Here is a 17625-nt window from a genome sequence, read left to right as displayed (position 1 = left end):
GGTGTTAATAACTTCCTCCTCTCAGGCTGCATGGGTGTGCAAATAGAGCAGTCAGTGATGGCTCTGAAGAAGGTCATGGCCTTAGAGATGGTCCTATGTAGAAATATTCCAGGAATTTTGAGAGTGTGTTGTAAAACACAGTCATCATTAAAAATTAAATTCCATAAATTTATAATTAAGTTATATGGAAAATGAAGTAATTAACACTCAAAATCCATCTTGTCCTAATTATTTTCTATTACCTACCCTCTTGTGATTATTTGTCTATTATCTGTATAGTAGAATACTAATATAATGGAGTGCTACTGCATACCTCTTCCCAGAAGTGCATTCAGTAGCTCATGCTGGAGCTTGAAATTGTCCATGGTGGGAATATTTACACAAGGGAAATTAGCAAATGCTACAAATCAGGGCATGATTCCTGCCCTCTCTCCTGCCTCCACTAGGGTCAGTCCACCCTCCAGGGCAGAAGGGTGAAGAGAAACTGCTAGATCCTTGAGATGGGAAACTATTAGAATAAGATGGAATTGTCCAACCCATGGGGTTGAAACAAGAGGTTAATCCAGGATACATGGCACTGGTAGTTAAAATAATCTGCTCTCCTCCCCAGCCTTCCATATTTTATTCCCAAATTGTAGTAAATAGGAAAGTTATGTTGAAGCTGAAACTCCAATATTTTGGCCACCTGATGTGAAGAGCCGACTTATTTGAAAAGACCCTGATGCTGGGAAAGATTGAAGGTAGGAGGAGAAGGGGACGACAGAGGATGAGATGGTTGGATGGCATCACTGACTCAATGGACATGGGTGTGGATAGACTCCAGGAGTTGGTGATGGGCAGGGAGGTCTGGCATGCTGCGGTTCATGGGGTCACAAGGAGTCAAACATGACTGAGCAACTGAACTGAACTGAGGAAAGTTAGCTCCTCTCGAATCCCCATATGCACCCCAAGCCACCCGACATAAATATTATCAGAAGTAGAAATATTTGATTTAGTGATTTTCAAAGTGAAGAATTTCAGGGATGAAAGTTCAGGGAATAAAGAGGCCAGGTTTTGGGTGAGCCACCATCCCACAACATTCAAGTTGGAATGATAAACAAACTTGAGTAAAAAGAAAACAATGTGGGGTAAAAATCTTCCAAATCTGTTCAAAGGTTAAAGAGTAGTGGCTGAAAATTGTGTTGGATAATGAATATTACATTTGAATCATACATTCACAAGACAGAAGGGATTTTACACTCAAAGGGTAGAATAAAGATCAGTAGTGCTCTCTCGAAGAAACCTCCTCAGCTAGGAGTTCTCATGGTAACACTATCATTACCTAAGCCCTCCCTCACATCACACCCACACTCATTTTCTCTCTCTCATGTACACATATTACAACAACAACATTCTTATAACTGCTTAATAAAGAATAATAAGTCATATTTAAGTGTTTGCTACATGTTAGGAAACCTTTTATGTGCTTCATGTATATTTCTTTCTCAGTAATTTGAAAATTTATATCATTCTTACATTTCAGATGTAATGCTTTTGGAAAACCAAAGCACAAAGAATTTAACTAGGAAACAACACATATTAAGTGGTAGAGCCATGAAATTATTCTGGGAAGCTTTTTCTTCATCTTCTTAATCTGAGATATGCTGTTACTTCAAGGCATGACTTACCATGCAGCCATATCAAATGGTAGATGATTTTACACCTACAGGACCTGTAAACATCAAGACATCTTCCTTGCTTCTCATAGCTCTTCCAGACCACTCCGGTCCCCTGCTCTTTAAGCTAAAATCTTACTCCACTTGAAGCCAATGACAGCAGATCATACGGCAAGCCTTCCTATCAGTTCTCATTGCTTGACAATTCTAATACTCTAACTTATTACACTTCGGTGATTTCAAATTAGAGCTTGATAGCACAGAGTATTTTTGTTCAAATTACTTAAAATGTTCTCATCTCTGTATGAATTTTAATAGGGGCTACTCTTTAAATTAATCTTCAGGCAGATCAATTTAAATAGGAGTCTTTTCCTTCAGTCTGAGATCAGCCTCTGTCCAGAGCCCAGGCCTAGAAGTAGGGTCCAGACTAGTGTTCAGCCTGCCAAAGTTTTAGTACCAGACTGTCCCAAGCAAATGATTTCTCAATTTCAATTTCTTTTAAACTTCATATTTTCATAATTGTCCTTGATTTTACCTCCACCCTACCTCTACCACCAACTCCCAGACTCATGCCATGACTGCTATTATGCATATGGCATGGCATTCAGAAGGCTACAAAAATCAGCCCCTTCTCTGACAACCATCTCTAATATTTCCAAATCACTTTCCTTGCCCATTGTCATAACTTTTCAACTTTAAATTCTTTAATGGTCTCATTTTCACTTCCAGTTACCATCCCCAGATTTCATTTTACAACTTAGATGCCATATTCTATCATTATAATCATACAATCACATTTATAATCATCCTCAAATAGTTTGCCCCAACTCCCTCTGTATTCCTCAATCAGCAAAACTGAAACCTACTTAATTCTACTATGTGTCTTTTAATTGCCTTTAGAATGAGAGTAGGGAATATTAGGCCACTGTTGATGGAATCACTTTACATTTAGTATCACAAATTTCAAGTGGATGCCTAGCAATCTTATTGCATTTGTCAAGTTAATTCACACTCTTTCCTTTACCTATTTAAAGATTAGTTTTCAGCAGAAATAAGCTCCTATCTCTACAACATCATCAATGCTGCCATTCTATTATGCCATTTTCATAAAGATCAAACAAGCAGTAATGTCCTCCATAAATGACCATTGATTTCTCAACTCTCCATTTCTTTACTGCTCAATTTCTCTATATCTTAATGCAGCAAAAATTTTAAAAGTTATTTTGCACAATAACTTCCCTATTTTCCCAATGCACGTGCACTCTTTTAGCCACTTCAATTATGCTCATTCTGCTAGTTTCATTAATAATATTGAGCTCCATATTGGCAAAATGCAATGGTCAATTTTAATCTTCCTCTTAGCCTCTGAGATATCAAAATATTCTTCCTGAAACACCTATCCTTTAGCTTCTGAAGCAGATTCATAGTTCTTGAATTATCCAGGGTTTCTTCTGATAGTTCTTTATCCATGCCCAATCTACACCAGAATACTGTAGTGGATGGCCATTCTTTTCTTCAGCAGATCTTCACAACCCAGGAATTGAAATGGGGTCTTCTGCATTGCAGGTGGATTCTTTACCAGCTAAGCTACCAGGGAAGCCTAAATCGACATCCCAGTAGATAACAATAAATGAGTTCTATATCACTATGTCACTATCTGCCACATTCTGACAGAATGTGATCCACTGGAGAAGGGAATGGCAAACCACTTCAGTATTCTTGCCTTGAGAACCCCACGAACAGTATGAAAAGGCAAAATGGTAAGATACTGAAAGAGGAACTCCCCAGGTCAGTAGGTGCCCAATATGCTACTGGAGATCAGTGGAGAAATAACTCCAGAAAGAATGAAGGGATGGAGCCAAAACAAAAACAATACACAGTTGTGGATGTGACTGGTGATAGAAGCAAGGTCTGATGCTGTAAAGAGCAATATTGCATAGGAATCTGGAATGTCAGGTCCATGAATCAAGGCAAATTGGAAGTGGTCAAACAGGAGATGGCAAGAGTGAACATCTACATTCTAGGAATCAGTGAACTAAAATGGACTGGAATGGGTGAATTTAACTCAGATGACCATTATATCTACTACTGTGGGCAGGAATCCCTTAGAAGAAATGGAGTAGCCATCATGGTCAAAAAAAGAGTCTGAAATGCAGTACTTAAATGCAATCTCAAAAACAACAGAATGATCTCTGTCCATTACCAAGGCAAACCATTCAATATCACAGTAATCCAAGTCTATGCCCCAAACAGTATCACTGAAGAAGCTGAAGCTGAATGGTTCTATGAATACCTACAAGACATTTTAGAACTAACACCCAAAAAGGATGTTCTTTTCATCATAGGGGACTGGAATGCAAAAGTAGGAAGTCAAGAAAGATCTGGAGTAACGCAAATTCGGCCTTGGAGTACAGAATGAAGCACGGCAAAGGCTAATAGAGATTTACCAAGAGAATGCACAGGTCATAGCAAACACCCTCTTCCAACAATGTAAGAGAAGACTCTACACATGGACATCACCAGATGGTCAACACCGAAATCAGATTGATTATATTCTTTGCAGCCAAAGATGGAGAAGCTCTATACAGTCAACAAAAATAAGACCAGGAGCTTACTGTGGCTCTGATCATGAAATCCTTAGTGCCAAATTCAGACTTAAATTGAAGAAAGTGGGGAAAGCCACTAGACCATTCAGGTATGACCTAAATCAAATCACTTATGATTACACAGTGTAAGTGAGAAATAGATTTAAGGGACTAGATCTGATATATAGAGTACCTGATGAACTATGGACGGAGGTTCATGGCATTGTACAGGAGACAGGGATTAAGACCATCCCACGGAAAAGAAATGCAAAAAAGCAAAATGACTGTCTGTGGAGGCCTTACAAATAGCTGTGAAATGAAGAGAAGTGAAAAGCAAAGGAGAAAAGGAAAGATATAAACATCTGAATGCAGAGTTCTAAAGAATAACAAGACAAGATAAGAAAGCCTTCCTCAGTGATCAATGCAAAGAAATAGAGGAAAACAACAAAATGGGAAAGACTAGAGATCTCTTCAAGAAAATTAGAGATAACAAGGGAATATTTCATGCAAAGATGGGCTCAATAAAGGACAGAAATGGTATGGACCTAACAGAAGCAGGTCCATAAGAAGAGCTGGCAAGAATACACAGAAAAACTGTACAAAGAAGATCTTCATGACCGAGATAATCATGATGGTGTAATCACTCACCTAGAGCCAGACATCCTGGAATGTGAAGTCAAGTGGGCCTTAAAAAACATCACTACAAACAAACCTAGTGGAGGTGCTGGAATTCCAGTTGAGCTATTTCAAATCCTGAAAGATGATGCTATGAAACTGCTGCACTCAATATGCTAGCAAATTTGGAAAACTCAGCAGTGGCCACAGGACTGGAAAAGATCAGTTTTCATTCCAACCCCAAAGAAAGGCAATGCCAAAGAATGCTCAAACTACTGCACAATTGCACTCATCTCACACGCTAGTAAAGAGATGCTCAAAATTCTCCAGCCAGGCTTCAGCAATACTTGAACCTTGAACTTCCAGATGTTCAAGCTGGTTTTAGAAAAGGCAGAGAAACCAGAGATCAAATTGCCAACATCCACTTGTACAGAAGACAGGGATTAAGACCATCCCACGGAAAAGAAATGCAAAAAAGCAAAATGACTGTCTGTGGAGGCCTTACAAATAGCTGTGAAATGAAGAGAAGTGAAATAATGGAAAAAGCAAGAGAGTTCCAGAAAAATATCTATTTCTGCTTTATTGACTATGCCAAAGCCTTTGACTGTGTGGATCACAATAAACTGGGAAATTCTGAAAGAGGCGGGAATACCAGACCACCTGACTTGCCTCTTGAGAAACCTGTATGCAGGTCAGGAAGCAACAGTTAGAACTGGACATGCAACAATGGACTGATTCCAAATAGGAAAACGAGTACGTCAAGGCTGTATATTGTCACCCTGCTTATTTAACTTCTATGCAGAGTACATCATGAGAAACGCTGGGCTGGAAGAAGCACAAGCTGGAATCAAGAATGCCGGGAGAAATATCGATAACCTCAGATATGCAGATGACACCACCCTTATGGCAGAAAGTGAAGAGGAACTCAAAATTCTCTTGATGAAAGTGAAAGAGGAGAGTGAAAAGTTGGCTTAAAGCTCAACATTCAGAAAACGAAGATCATGGCATCTGGTCCCATCACTTTATGGGAAATAGATGGGGAAACAGTGGAAACAGTGTCAGATTTACTTTTTGGGGCTCCAAAATCACTGCAGATGGTGATTGCAGCCATGAAATTAAAAGATGCTTACTCCTTGGAAGGAACGTGATGACCAACCTAGACAGCATATTGAAAAGCAGAGACATTACTTTGCCAACAAAGGTCCATCTAGTCAAGGCTATGGTTTTTCCAGTGGTCATGTATGGATGTGAGAGTTGGACTGTGAAGAAAGCTGAGTGCCGAAGAATTGATGCTTTTGAACTGTGGTGTTGGAGAAGACTCTTGAGAGTCCCTTGGACTGCAAGGAGATCCAACCAGTCCATTCTAAAGGAGATCAGCCCTGGGTGTTCTTTGGAAGGAATAATGCTAAAGCTGAAACTCCAGTGCTTTGGCCACCTCATGTGAAGAGTTGACTCATTGGAAAAGACTCTGATGCTGGGAGGGATTGGGGGCAGGAGGAGAAGGGGACAACAGAGGATGAGATGGCTGGATGGCATCACCGACTCGATGGATGTGAGTTTGGGTGAATCCCGGGAGTTGGTGATGGACAGGGAGGCCTGGCCTGCTGCAATTCATGGGGTTGCAAAGAGTTGGACACAACTGAGCGAATGAACTGAACTGATGCCACTATCTCTGAAGCATATTCTTCCACACCTAATGTCTTGGTTGCAGACTTCTGTACTCAAATGTCTTCATGGTATCTCCTGGATGTCTAAAAAATGTTGTAATTTTGACATGTTGAAAACAAATTTTCATCCTTGTGCTCCAAAGCCTGCTTCTCTTCTTTCTTCTTGCTCCACATTAAAAATCTATGCCAAATTTTACCACCTCTCATCACGTCTATTTGCTTCTCTTCTTACTCCCCTAAGTAAAATCTTAAAATGATAATGAAAGTGAAAGTGAAGTCGCTCAGTAGTGCCGGACTCTTTTCGACCCCATGGATAGTAGCCTGCACCAAACTCCTCCGTCAATGGGATTTTCCAGGCAAGAATACTGGAGTGGGTTGCCATTTCCTTCTCCAGGGAATCTTCCCAACCCAGGGATCAAACGCAGGTCTCTCACATTGTAGACAGACGCTTTACCATCTGAGCCACCAGGGAACTTGCCCATTAAAAAAATAAATTGTATCATGTTAGCCTGCTGCTCAAACTCTACAATAGTTCTCTGTTCCAAAATCCAACTTTTAAACATGTGTGACAGAACTCTAATTAGTAGTTATCATTGTTGCTCCAGAGAAGGCAATGGCAACCCACTCCAGTACTCTTGCCTGGAAAATCCCATGGACGGAGGGGCCTGGTGGGCTGCAGTCCATGGGGTTGCTAGGAGTCGGACACAACTGAGCGACTTCACTTTATTTTTTCACTTTCATGCATTGGAGAAGGAAATGGCAACCCACTCCAGGGTTCTTGCCTGGAGAATCCCAGGGAAGGGGGAGCCTGGTGGGCTGCCATCTATGGGGTCACACAGAGTCGGACACGAGTGAAGCGACTTAGCAGCAGCAGCATTGTTGTTCAGTTGCTACATCACGTCCAACTCTATGCAACCCCACAGACTGCAGACACCAGGCTTTTCTGTTCCCCACTCTCTCCCAGAGTTTGCTCAAATTCATGTCCATTGATTCAGTGATGTAAGGCCCACTTGACTTCATACTCTAGGATGTCTGGCTCTAGGTGAGTGAACACATTATCATGGTTATCTGGGTCATTAAGACCTTTTTTGTGTCATTCTTCTGTGTATTCTTGCCACATCTTCTTAGTCTCCTCTGCTTCTTTGAGGTCCTTACAAATTCTGTCCTTTATTGTGCCCATCCTTGCATGAAAGTTACTTTGATATCTCCAATTTTCTTGAAGAGATATTAGTCTTACACATTCTATTGCTTTGCTCTATTTATCTCTCTTTGCTATTTCCTGGAACTCTGCATTCAGTTGGATATATCTTTCCCTTTCTAAGAATATAGCTTAAATAATTCTCTGATTCTATCTCTTAAATGTGTGTGTGTGTTGCTTTTTATCTCATTCACTTAATCCTAGTCACACTGGCTTGTTCTTACTGCCATACTTTAAGCATCCTAATTTTCTTCAATGGCTTTCTGTTCTCTCTGCTGGACTACTCTCCCCCACAGATATATCCAGGATTCTCTTCCTTCCTCATGTTTCTGCTCAAACATTCCCTCTCATGTCTACACTCCACATGAGTCTTTTTTACTCTACTTGATTTACCATAACAGAATTCTTTACTACCTGAATTCAGATATGTATGTATTTTTGTGCCTATTGTCTGTTTCAGCTACTAGATGCAAAGCTTTTGGAACAAAGTTTGTATCTGCTTTGCTTATTGCCATGATCTCCATATCTAAATAAATACCTGACACATGTGTGTATATGCTCAGTCACTCAATTATGTCTGATTCTTTGTGACTCCATAGACTGCAACCTGCCATGCTCCTCTGTCCATAGGATTTTCCACCCAAGAATACTAGAGTGGGTTGTCATTTCCTCCTCCAGGGGATCTTCCCACCCCAAAGATCAAATCTTTGTCTCTTGCATTGGCAAAGCAGATATTTTACCACTGAACCACCTGGAAAGTCCAAATACCTGATACACAAGTTTTAAAAGAGAGAAGAGATTGATTAATAAGACATCATTTAGGAAGGAGAAGGGTGATTTAGATAGTGTTGAATTATACACAAAAAAGAAACATTTAATTTTTATCAACGAATGAGAAATAAATTAGGTAAGGAGAATGATAGTGTTTACCACATTTGTCATATTTTATTGTAAACATGTACTTTGATCTCTATGTATCTACCTAAAATTTAATGTCTAGAGCGCACTGAATGGTATTTGTGCTTAGCATTCATCTCAACTACAAAACTCTGTGCCTGAAGGAGAAACAAACTGCTCTGTAAAAACCTATTGAATGAGTGGCTTAACAAAAGGTCTTGGACTCAACCAGTTTAGGAGGTGAGAACAGTCATTAGGATAAACCTAGGGAAATAAGAAGTATCATTTACACAGTAGTCTGCTTTAGAACATTTATTTTGCCAGAGGAAAATAAATGCTTCTGGAGAATTAAATTTATTTGGTGAAAATTATGCCATTTCCCATACATTATCACTATAATGAATATGAACCTATTTGCAAGTCTCTCAGAGAACTAAGAAAAGGAAAAAATAAGTGAAGTGATGAGTGTAAGGAACTTTGCCTTAATCTGAAATGCCAGCAACATAGTTTTAAATGCTTTTATTGTAACAGAAATGATAATGGACAAAAGGATAAAGTCTGTTTCATAAACTTCCACTGATGTACTGAAATAAATGCTCCCTCCATTACTCAATACTGCAAGTACCTGATTAGCACAGCAATAAAAATTGATTGACACTGTTTTGGATGTTTATGTCTATGAGCACATGTAACAGACTTTTCCTATTAGAAATAAACATTTCCAGAAATGCAGTCAGAAGTTTGAAATTAAGAGTGTACATGTTCACTACAGGAAGAAAGAGAATGTGACAGGGGGAGGAGAGAGACAAAATATTTACAGAATACAAACATCTGAAACAGCTTTATTTTTCTGTCCTCCATCTACCTGAATAATCATGTCCCCAACTCTCTAATGCTCAAGACTGGACTGAAGTTCAGCAACATCTGTTATTTTGGCAGTCAGTGATTAGTCAAATGAAGGAACAACATTTCATAATTTATTCTGTAGATCTCTGGCTTTGCACCAGAATACTTAACACTGACATCACTTCTTCATTTTCTTTTTCTCTCAGCATTAGTTTTTGCACCAGAATACTTAACACTGACATCACTTCTTCATTTTCTTTTTCTCTCAGCATTAGTTTTTTGTAGATGCTCTTAAATTTCTCTTTCCCCTCACCTCTGTGCCATGCATTTTGTCTCTTTCACTTTCCCTTTTCCACTCTCTGGTCTCCATTTTCTCTTGTACAATACTATCCCATACCATGTAATTAGTAACAGGTAGGACTGAGGTTCATGACATTGTACAGGAGACAGGGATCAAGATCATCCCCATAGAAAAGAAAGGCAAAAAAGCAAAATGGCTGCCTGGGGAGGCCTTACAAATAGCTGTGAAAAGAAGAGATCAGATCAGATCAGTCGCTCAGTCATGTCCGATTCTTTGAGACCCCATGAATCACAGTACGCCAGGCCTCTCTGTCCATCACCAACTCCTGGAGTTCACTCAGACTCACGTCCATCGAGTCAGTGATGCTGTCCAGCCATCTCATCCTCTGTCGTCCCCTTCTCCTCCTGCCCCCAATCCCTCCCAGCATCAGAGTCTTTTCTAATGAGTCAACTCTTCACATGAGGTGGCCAAAGTACTGGAGTTTCAGCTCTAGCATCATTCCTTCCAAAGAAATCCCAGGGCTGATCTCCTTCAGAATGGCCTGGTTGGATCTCCTTGCAGTCCAAGGACTCTCAAGAGTCTTCTCCAACACCACAGTTCAAAAGCATCAATTCTTTGGCGCTCAGCCTTCTTCACAGTCCAACTCTCACATCCATACATGACCACAGAAAAAACCACAGCCTTGACTAGACGAACCTTTGTTGGCAAAGTAATGTCTCTGCTTTTGAATATGCTATCTAGGTTGGTCATAACTTTCCTTCCAAGGAGTAAGCGTCTTTTAATTTCATGGCTGCAGTCACCATCTGCAGTGATTCTGGAGCCCAGAAAAATAAAGTCTGACACTGTTTCCACTGTTTCCCCATCTATTTCCAATGAAGTGGTGGGACCGGATGCTATGATCTTCGTTTTCTGAATGTTGAGCTTTAAGCCAACTTTTTCACTCTCCACTTTCACTTTCATCAAGAGGCTTTTTAGTTCCTCTTCACTTTCTGCCATAAGCGTAGTGTCATCTGTGTATCTGAGGTTATTGATATTTCTCCCGGCAATCTTGATACCAGCTTGTGTTTATTCCAGTCGAGTGTTTCTCATGCTGTACCCTGCATAGAAGTTAAATAAACAGGGTGACAATATACAGCCTTGATGTACTCCTTTTCCTATTTGGAACCAGTCTGTTGTTCCATGTCCAGTTCTAACTGTTGCTTCCTGACCTGCATACAAATTTCTCAAGAGGCAGATCAAGTGGTCTGGTATTCCCATCTCTTTCAGAATTTTCCATAGTTTATTGTGATCCACACTGGAGAAGGCAATGGCACCCCACTCCAGTACTCTTGCTTGGAAAATCCCATGGATGGAAGAGCCTATTAGGCTGCAATCCATGGGGTGGCTAAGAGTTGGACACGACTGAGCAACTTCATTTTCACTTTTCACTTTCATGCATTGGAGAAGGCAATGGCAGCCCACTCCAGTGTTCTTGCCTGGAGAATCCCAGGGACAGGGGAGCCTGGTGGGCTGCCATCTATGGGGTTGCACAGATTCGGACACAACTGAAGTGACTTAGCATAGCATAGCATCGCATACATAGTCAAAGGCTTTGGCTAGTCAATAAAGCAGAAATAGATGTTTTTCTGGAACTCTCTTGCTTTTTCCATGATCCAGCAGATGCTGGCAATTTGATCTCTGGTGTCTCTGCCTTTTCTAAAACCAGCTTGAACATCAGGAAGCTCACCGTTCACATATTGCTGAAGCCTGGCTTGGAGAATTTTGAGCATTACTTTACTAGCGGCAGGTCAGGAACCAATAGTTAGAACTGGACATGGAACAACAGACTGGTTCCAAATAGGAAAAGGAGTACATAAAGGCTGTATATTGTCACCCTGCTTATTTAACTTCTATGCAGAGTACATCATGAGAAACGCTGGGCTGGAAGAAGCACAAGCTGGAATCAAGAATGCCGAGAGAAATATCAATAACCTCAGATATGCAGATGACACCAACCTTATGGAAGAAAGTGAAGAGGAACGCAAAAGCCTCTTGATGAAAGTGAAAGAGGAGAGTGAAAAGTTGGCTTAAAGCTCAACATTCAGAAAACGCAGATCAGGGCATCGGGTCCCATCACTTCATGGGAAATAGTTGGGGAAACAGTGGAAACAGTGCCAGACTTTATTTTTTGGGGCTCCCAAATCACTCTAGATGGTGATTGCAGCCATGAAATAAAAAGATGCTTACTCTTTGGAAGGAAAGTTATGATCAACCTAGATAGCATCTTGAAAAGCAGAGACATTACTTTGCCAACAAAGGTCCATCAAGTCAAGGCTATGGTTTTTCCAGTGGTCATGTATGGATGTGAGAGTTGGACTGTGAAGAAAGCTGAGCGCCGAAGAATTGATGCTTTTGAACTGTGGTGTTTGAGAAGACTCTTGAGAGTCCCTTGGACTGCAAGGAGTTCCAACCAGTCCATTCTAAAGGAGATCAGCCCTTGGTTTTCTTTGGAAGGAATGATGCTAAAGCTGAAACTCCAGTACTTTGGCCACCTCATGCAAAGAGTTGACTCATTGGAAAAGACTGTTGCTGCGAGGGATTGGGAGCAGGAGGAAAAGGGGACGACAGAGGATGAGATGGCTGGATGGCATCACGGACTCTATGGATGTGAGTTTGAGTGAACTCTGGGAATTGGTGATGGACAGGGAGGCCTGGTCTTCTGCAGTTCATGGAGTCACAAAGAGTCGGACATGACTGAGCAACTGAACTGAACTTAACTGAGTATTGACTAGAAAAGGATTTAGTTCATCAAATGATGTCTGTGGTTTCTTATTGTTACAAATAAGTAGCCATAAAAAGACACTGGGTGAAATAATAGTGTTTGCAAAAATTGGAAAAAAATTAAAAGCATTGTTCAAATCATAATTCCTTATATATTGAAACTAGCATGCTTAGAGCACAGACAATTGTCTGATAAATTTTGTGTGCTATACCATATTTTACTTGTTTTTCTATCTGAGTACTTATAGTAGTTCAGAACTGCTAGTAGTTTGAATGTGTTCAGTATTAAAACATGGTTAATATTTTATAAGAAAGTTATTGCCTTTGCCTTGAAATTTTTTATTATTTGAAAGTTATTGTCTTTTCTATATTATTTAGGAAGTTTTGCTATGCTGTAAGTGCATTTCATCTATAAAAAACTTTTTAATAATAAAATATCCTCTGGCTTTTAGAGCAACAGCCAGTGGAAAATAATTGCTTATACAAAGTTTGTTAAAATTAACTTCGCAAGACTGAAACTATTCCTTTATTGAAAGACAACTTGACTTTTGTAATATAAGCCCAAGAATATTATTTTTTCATAATTCTATACTTTTACAAAGAAAGAAATATTTTTGGAAAGAAAAGCTATTTGTAGTAAAAAGTAAACAACTTTTAAAATGATGTCTTTATATTAAAAAAAAGTCTGTTTTACAATTTTTTAAAGAATATAATTTTAGTCAATATCGTCATAATATGCAAAGAACCCAAATTAAAAATAAAAATGTGTGAATTCCTTATATCTACCTCTCCCCACATACAGAGATGATAATATTTAAAATAAATGCTAAAATATGAATCTGTAATGAAAATGTTGCTGTAATGAAGAGGTTTCTTATAACTATCTTTTCAGAATAAACAGTTCTAGTTTCTGCCTGTTACACATGGAATAAACCATGATGTTGGGTGATAAATAACATGAAGTGAAAGTCAGAGAAACTAAGCCAGGATAAGATGCAAAGAGAAAAGAAAAGGCAATGAAGTCAGCATTAGGAAATTTGTCTGCATGGTTCAATGACAAACACAGTTATCACCTCCTTATAGCATATTACGTTCATCTTTTATGTGTAAAATCGAATAAACTGTATTGGACTTAGGACATTTAAACTATGTATTCAGTTGCTTCACTCGTGTCCAACTCTGTGAGCTGTAGTCTGCCAGGCTCCACTGTTCATAGGATTCTCCAAGATAAGAATAATGGAGTGAGTTGCCATGTCCTCATCCAGGGTGTCTTCCCGACCCAAGGATTGAACCTGTGGGATCTCCTGCATCTTCCTCATCACAGGCAGATTCTTTACTGCTGAGCCACCCAGGAAGGCCCCATTTAAACTATAATCAATTACTATATATTGTGCGTGTGTGTGTGTCATAGAGGGTTTTACTTGAAAGGTGGACAAAATGAAGACAGATCCAAATCCTCACAGACCATTTAGTTAAAATATTACTTAAAAAAATATTACTTTGGTGGGGGAAAACAAGAGTACAGATAGTACCACAAAGTATAAAAAAATGCAAAAACCAGCTTATATGAACGTGTTGACTATTGACGATGTCACTATTAAGAATATAACAAAATTAGTTTTGAGGTATTTTCTAATGCAGGCAGGACATTTAAAAAAGTGGGGAAAAAAACCATAGACGTATGAATTCAGTATTGACTCAATCTCTTCTATTCATAGTCTGATAAATTAATTGATATTTAAAATGGCTATTTTATATTCATAAAATATCCAAGATCAAGTTTATGCTGCAGAAATAGTATTTCAAGTTCTAAAACAACATGCTTTACAGTGGCCCAAAGCTGCATATGGTAAAACTACTTCTGGAAAATGTAGTTAACATGGGCCTAGCTATATTTTGATTAACTCTAAACTTACTTCTAGGTGAAAAATAAGCTGTCCACTCTTAAAATTTCACTAATTTCCACCAATTCCATTTTCAGGATACTAAGAGAACTTTGTAATAAAACACTTCCAACATGAAAATGTACCTAAGAAAGATTATTTAAAAAAAAAAAAGTTTAAAATAAAATCTGCTATCATTAAAAAAAAAAGAGTTCACTTAAAAATTAGTTGAAAAAAATACACCTAGAGTACCATTCCAAAGAAAAAATTTTTTATGACTTCAGTGACACATTATTTTTAAGCAATAGCAGTATTAAACACCTTTTTATGCTTCAAAATACTGTTGACAATTTGCTTTTTTTTTTTTTAACATTGCATTAGGTGCCATTGAAGAGACTCTTGTTCTCTGAGAGCCAGTTTCCTTGTTACTGCAGGAGATACTGTCAGGCAGGACAATTATAGTTGTGTAAGCAGTGCTGAAATACTGTGATACTAAATACTGCTGAAGTCTGGAGGGACCTCCTGTCGCACAGGGTGACAGTTACACGTCTAAAAAGTCACTCAAATCAGTCACAGTTACTAAGCCACTTTTCAGTGTACTGGATTCATCCTGAGGTCCTTCTCCCTTCAGCCCTTTCAGGTTAGTTGCACCCCAGGCATTGGCACTTGAGTAGAATTAGACTCATTGTTCACAGGTGGAGGAGGTTCCTTCTCTCCCAACTCTTCTCTGCATAGATTTCTCTTCCTCTAAGGATGATATGTCCCAGTCGTCATCATCCACATCTGTACACTTTAAATCTTCTTTTAGTTCAATTTTTGATGAACATGTCAGCAACATTAATCCTACCACCTGGCTTATTCCCTGCCCTTCTTCCAGTTCCGACTGTAACTGGAAAGTGTGGACTAGCGGCGGCTGAGCACCATCAAAGTGGACAAGGTGGCTGGTGCCGTGGACGTGCACATGCTGCAGGAGAACATCACCTTCTGCAAGCTGGAGGACGAGAAATATTTAAGCTGCCAGTCATAGGTGGACCAGGTGCTGCTAAAGCTCATCCACCTGGAGCAGCTCACCATCAAGTACCTGCTGCACTCGCAGGAGTTGCGCACCTCGCAGCTGTACGACCTGGAGGAGCTGCTGTGCTCGAGCCTGGCTGGGGGCGAGAAGAGCAGGAAGCTCCTCGCCAAGCAAGCGGGCAAGATCAAGCTGCTCAAGGAAGAGTGTAAACGCAGGAAGAAGTTGATGCCTACCCAGCAGCAGATGATTGAGGCCAAAGCCAGCTATTACCAATGCCATTTTTGTGACAAGGCCTTTATGAACCAAGCTTTCCTACAAAGTCATATTCAGTGCTGCCACCCTGAAGATTCATATCTTGAGTACAAGACAAGGACGCAGACGGACAAGCTCCAAAGTGAGATCGACATGTTGAAGTTGCAGCTCACCAAGTCTCAGCTACAGGCGGCACAGTATGTGCATGCAGTCAAGTTCTCTAAGGAATATGAAATACAGAAAACAAAAGAGGAAGAATTTTTGAAGTTATTTGATAGATGGAAAGATGAAGAAAAGGAGAAACTAGTTGATGAAATGGAAAAAGTCAAGGAAATGTTTATGAAAGAGTTTAAAGGACTGACTTCTAAGAACTCAACATTAGAATATCAATTGTCAGAAATCAAGAAGCCCAATATGCAGATCAAGTCTAACATAGGTATGCTAAAAGATGCACATGAGTTTAAAGAAGCATGTCCTCAGCATCCCCATGATTTCCATAATGTGATTGCAGCTACTTGACAGTCAGGAAAGCAAGTGGACAGTTCATGTTCAGGCTCTTCCTCACGAACACAAGAAAGAAAAGAGCCGGCTCCTGTCACATAGGCAGAAACTTCAAACCTCAGTGATAGATGATCAAAGTGCAAGTAATGTCTTCTACAAGAAAAGGATAGAAGAGCTAGGGCCGAGATTCCAGGAGCAGAACAAGCCAATTATCACTCAGAGACAGCAGATTAAAGCGTTTGCCACTAAATCATTAAACAGTGACAGAACCATAAGGGAATCTTTTAACCTGGCAGACTTTTGAATCTAAGCCAACTGCCCCAACTGTACCTATGAATGCTCCAACCTCCCAGACAGTGGATGTGAAGTCAAGTCTAACAATGGCACATGTAAGGGAAAATGAACAGAAATTAAATGACAACTAGATACATACAAGGAAAACTGAAGAATAAGCCTTCCCTCACTAAGGAAATAAGAACCGTTTTGGAGCAGAATTTTGTGGAGAAACTGGAAATCTTGGGGATTAATACAAATATACACGGTATTCCAAGCGATCGCTTGAATAGAGTGCTAAGAACTGTGGATTGAGAAGATCCACTGGAAATGGAAACAGCAACCAACTTCAGTATTCTTGCCTGGAAAATTCCATGGACAGAGGAGCCTAGGGGGCTACAGTCTATGAGATCACAAAGAGTTGGACATGACTTAATGAATAAACAACAACAGCAGCAGTACCATTTGAGTTTGATTGTTAATCCAAGATCAAAAGATGTTAAACACAGGAACTTTCTTTGTCTCCATATACCAATTTCTCCAAACTATTCTGTAGAAGTAGATATTAATCCTATAGTTTTGCTTCATCACAATTTCTTGCTGTAACTCTTATTTTTGTTTGTTTTTAGTAACAAAGAGTGCATTTACCAGATTTTCTTTGATATATTACCTATGATGGTCTTATGATCTGTTCTTATTTAATAGAGCAGTTACTTTGGGCTTAAGTAATCCCAGCAAGACAGTGCATAACTTTGGGCTAATAGTTAATGTTCCTTCTATAGTCAACAAAAGAGTCTGAAATGCAGTACTTAGGTGCAGTCTCCAAAATGACAGAATGATCTCCGTTTCCAAGGCAAACCATTCAATATCACAGTAATGCAAGTCTATGCCCGGACCAGTAAAGCTGAAGAAGCTGAAGTTGAATGGTTCTATGAAGACCTACAAGACCTTCTAGAATTAACACAAAAAGATGTCCTTTTCATTATAGGGGACTGGAATGAAAAAGTAGAAAGTCAAGAAATACCTGTAGTAACAGGCAAATTTGGCCTTGGAGTACAGAATGAAGCAGGGCAAAGACTAACAGAGTTTTGCCAAGAGAATGCACTGGTCCTAGCACATACCCGCTTCCAACAACAAAAGAGAAGACTCTACACATAGACATCACCAGATGGTCAAC

General features: G+C 39.6%; 1 pseudogene; it reads left to right on the top strand.

Moving 5' to 3' along the window:
• Nucleotides 1–15248: 15248 nt before the first annotated feature.
• On the top strand, nt 15249–16834 carry LOC133249161 (cilium assembly protein DZIP1-like; annotated as a pseudogene).
• The last annotated feature ends 791 nt before the right edge of the window (nt 16835–17625 follow it).

Source organism: Bos javanicus, chromosome 6, assembly GCF_032452875.1.
Source record: "Bos javanicus breed banteng chromosome 6, ARS-OSU_banteng_1.0, whole genome shotgun sequence".
Taxonomy (NCBI): domain Eukaryota; kingdom Metazoa; phylum Chordata; class Mammalia; order Artiodactyla; family Bovidae; genus Bos; species Bos javanicus.
The sequence above is the reverse complement of the archived record's forward strand: the minus strand, read 5'-3'. Positions and strand labels throughout refer to the sequence as shown.